The sequence below is a fragment of the Arvicola amphibius genome, chromosome 6 (genome assembly GCF_903992535.2).
Source record: "Arvicola amphibius chromosome 6, mArvAmp1.2, whole genome shotgun sequence".
Taxonomy (NCBI): Eukaryota; Metazoa; Chordata; class Mammalia; order Rodentia; family Cricetidae; genus Arvicola; species Arvicola amphibius.
Window position 1 is genome coordinate 92,502,837 of NC_052052.2, and position 4,347 is coordinate 92,507,183.

Consider the following 4,347-nt stretch of genomic DNA (forward strand, 5'->3'; position numbering starts at 1 on the left):
AAAATGGCAATCTTACCAAAAGCAATCTACAGATTCAGTGCAATGTCCATCAAAATCCCAGCAAAAAATTTCAAAGACCTCAAAAGAACAGTACTCAGCTTCATATGGAAAAGCAAAAAAGCCAGGATAGCCAAAACAATCCTGTACAATAAAAGAACTTCTGGAGGCATCATAATCCCTGACTTCAAACTCTACTATAGAGCTATGGTACTGAAAACAGCCTGGTATTGGCAGAACAGACAGGAGGAGCAATAGAACTGAATAGAAGACCCAGATATTAATCCACACTCCTTCGAACACCTGATTTTTGACAAAAAAGCAAAAAATATCAAATGGAAAAAAGAAAGCATATTTAACAAATGGTGCTAGCACAACTGGATATCAACATGTAGAAGAATGAAAATATATCTATCACCAAACTCAAGTCCAAATGGATCAAAGACTTCAACTTAAAGCCAGCCACACTGAACCTTATAGAAGAGAAAGTGGGTAGTACATTTGAACACATTGGCACAGGGAACCACTTCCTAAATATAACCCCAGCAGCACAGACACTGAGAGGAACAATTAATAAAAGGGACCTCCTGAAACTGAAAAGCTTCTGTAAAGCTAAAGATGAGGTCAACAAGACAAAATGACAGCCTACAATTGGAAGTAGACAAGATTGCCGGACAAAAAATGGGAACTTGGGGGTGGGGTGGGATGGGGGATGGGGGGGTGGGGAGAGAAAAGTGTGAAGTGGAGGATGGGAAGAGCTTGGGGGAATAGGATGGTTGGGATATAGGAAGGGTGGATATGGGAACAAGGAATTATATATCTTAATTAAGGGAGCCATTCTAGGGTTGGCAGAGACTTGACTCTAGAGGGGTTCCCAGGTGTCCAGGAAGACGCCCCCAGCTAGTTCCTTGGGCAGCTGAGGAGAGGGTGCCAGAAATGTCCAGATCCTATTGCCATACTCATGAATATCTTGCAATATCACGATATATCACCTTCCAACCTTCATATCATACATCCAACCTTCACCTGGCATTGGATGGAGAAAATGACAGAGCCCCACATAGGAGCACCGGACTGAGCTCCCAAGGTCCTGATGAGGAGCAAAAGGAGGGAGATCATGAGCAAGGAAGTCAGGACCGTGAGGGGTGCGTTTACCCATTGAGACGGTGGGACAGATCTAACGGGAGACCACCAAGTCCAGTTGGAATGGGACTGATGGAACAGGGAACCAAACCGGACTCTCTGAATGTGGCTGACGGTGGAGGAGGACTGAGAAACCAAGGACAACGGCGATGAGCTTGAACTCTACAGCATGGACGGGCTCACTGTGAGCCTTGTCAGTTTGGTTGCTCACCTTCCTGGACTTAGGGGGAGTTGGGAGGACCTTGGACTTAACATAGTGAAGGGAACCCTGAGGGCTCTTTGGCTTGGAGAGGGAGGGAGTGGGGGTATGGGTGGAAGGGAGGGGAGGGAAGGGGGAGGAGGAGGGGAGGAGATGGAAATTTTTAATAAAAAAATGAGAAAAAAATGACAGCCTATAGAATGGGAAAAGATCTTCACTAACCCCACATCAGACAGAGGTCTGATCTCCAAAATATAAAAAGAACTCAAGGAATTGGTCATCAAAAGAACATATAATCTAATTTTAAAAAAATGGAGTACAGACCTAAATAGAGAACTCCCAACAGAGGAATCTAAAATGGCTGAAAGACACTTAAGGAAATGCTCAACATCCTTAGTCATCAGAGAAATTCAAATCAAAACAACTCTGAGATTCCATCTTACACCTGTAAGAATGGCCAAGATCAAAAACACTGATGACAACTTATGCTGGAAAGGTTGTGGGGAAAAGGGAACACTTCTGCATTGCTGGTGGGAATACAAGCTGGTACAACCCCTTTGGATGTCAGTGTGGTGATTTCTCAGAAAATTAGGAAACACCCTTCTTCAAGATCTAGTAATTCCACTTTTGTGTATATATACAAAGGATGCTCAAGGACATGGGCATGTGCTCAACTATGTTCATAGGAGCATTGTTTGTCATAAGCAAAACCTGGAAATAGCCTAAATGCCCCTTGACCAAAGAATGGATAAGGCAAATGTGGTACATTTACACAGAAAAACAAAACAAAAACAAAAACACCCGACATCTTGAATTTTGCAGGAAAATGGATGAAGCTAAAAAAAATTATTTTGAGTGAAGTAACCCAGACACAGAAAGACAGTTATCACATGTACTCACTCATAGATGGTTTTTAAACATAAAGCAAAGAAAACCAGCTTACAAACCACAATCCCAGAGAACATAGACAATGAGGATACTAAGAGAGAATTAGATCTAATCTACATGGGAAGTAGAAAAAGACAAGATCGCCTGGCATGGGGACCTTGTGGGAAGGTTGAAGGGAGAGGGGAAGAGGCAGGGAGGAGAGCAGAGAAAAATATAAAGCTCAATAAAAATCAATTAAAAAAAATTTGGAGTGTGGGCCCGAGCCCACTGCCGGACGACTTGGATGTATCATTATTGTAAGCGATACCATTCACCAGAGCCAGACCCATACCTGAACTATACCTGGAAGAGGAGGTGGTCTTACAATTGGGAGCATGAAATAGACTACCATACCCATCCCGAAGGAAGCCTAACCCAAGGAAATCACGGTCCAGAAGCCATGACCACCTACCCTACCAGCAGAGATACTACGGACACTATGACAGCGATGCATATTGGTGTGCAGAGCAGAGCCCATCCTTTAGAGAGGTCTGCTATGGGTCTTCACATTTCTCAACATCTGAGGAGGACACAAGAGAGGGGGCCATACCGTACCTGTAAGCAGGCCCAGCACTGTCACAAACGCCATACCAGGTCTTGTAGCACTGCCTCCTCGAGAAGCAAAGAAAGCAGTAAGTGCAGTAGACAGAGTGTGGAAGATGACAAGGAAGGCTACCTGGTGTGCCGCATCTGCAATTGGCTCCAAGAGCAATATGAGATTGTGGGGAACCTGGGCAAAGGCACCTTTAGCAAGGTGGTGAAGTGTTTGGACCATGCCAGAGGTCACTTACTGCCCTGAAGATCATCCGTAATGTGGGCAAGTACTGGGATGCTGCCCATCTAGAAATTAATGTTCTCAAGAAAATAAATAATGACAAATAAGTTCCTGGTGTTCTGATGTCTGACTGGTTCAACTTCTGTGGTCCTGTGTGCATCACCTTTGAGATTCTTGGTAAGAACATTTTTGAGTTCCTGAAGGAGAACAACTTCCAGCCTTACCCCCTACCACAAGCCTGGCAACATGACCTACCAGCTCTGCCATGCCCTTCGATTTCTACATGGACTTGAAGCCAGAGAACATCTTGTTTGTGAATTCTGAGTTTGAAGCCCTTGCAAAGAGCACAAGAACTGTGAGGAGAAGCCAGTGAAGAACACCAGCATCTGAGTGGCAGACATTGGCAGTGCCACATTTGCCTGCGAACAGCACACAATCATTGTGGCTACCTATCACTATTCCCTCCTGAGGTGATCCTGGAACTGGGTTGGGCAGAGCCCTGTGATGTCTGGCTGCATTCTCTTCGAATACCTACCATAGCCTTACACTCTTCCAGACCCATGAAAACAGAGCGCTTGGTTATGATGAAGATCCTAGGGCCCATCCCATCACACATGATCCACCGTACCAGGAAGCAGAGATAGTTCTACAAAGGGGGCCTGGTTTGGGATGAGGACAGCTCTGTGATGGGCAGTGGGTATATGAAGGAGAACTACAAACCTCCAAAGAGTTACATGTTCCAGGACTCCCTAGAGCATGTGCAGCTGTTTGACCTGAGGAGGAGGATGTTAGAATTAGACCCTGCTCAGTGAATCCCTTCTTTGCTGACCTGACCCCTGAGGAGCTGTTCTCCACAGCAGCTGTAACCCCAGCAGATGACAAGTGAAGACCAGCAAACAAGGAGATGGAGAGCTGGACTGGGCTGCTGACCCCTTTCCCCCAGCCTCTCCCCCTGGCTTCTGAGCTGGAGGCACTGATGAACAGTGCAATGTGAAGGAAGGCAAGGAGCCTGCAAGGGACGGGGGAGGTGTGGTGCCCAGCTGCCAGAAAGCACAGATTGGACCCAAGCTATTTATATGTTGTAAAGTTATAATAAAGTGTTTTCTTACTGTTTGTAAAAAAGAAGAAATTTGACTTATATTTCTATTTGCTCATTTATTTACTCATTAAAAGCACTTTACAGAGACCTATGAACACTACCAATTCTCACTTGTCTCTTTGCAGTGTCATATAAATTTGCTGTAATCTCTTTTGCGAGAAAGAAAATCTTTTCAAGGCAATTTTTGTGTCTGATTGATTTTTGCAT

At 44.8% G+C, this 4,347-nt stretch overlaps 1 pseudogene; it reads left to right on the forward strand.

Annotated features, from left to right (window-relative positions):
• The first annotated feature begins 2,510 nt into the window (after positions 1 to 2,510).
• LOC119816333 lies at positions 2,511 to 3,920 on the forward strand (annotated as a pseudogene).
• The last annotated feature ends 427 nt before the right edge of the window (positions 3,921 to 4,347 follow it).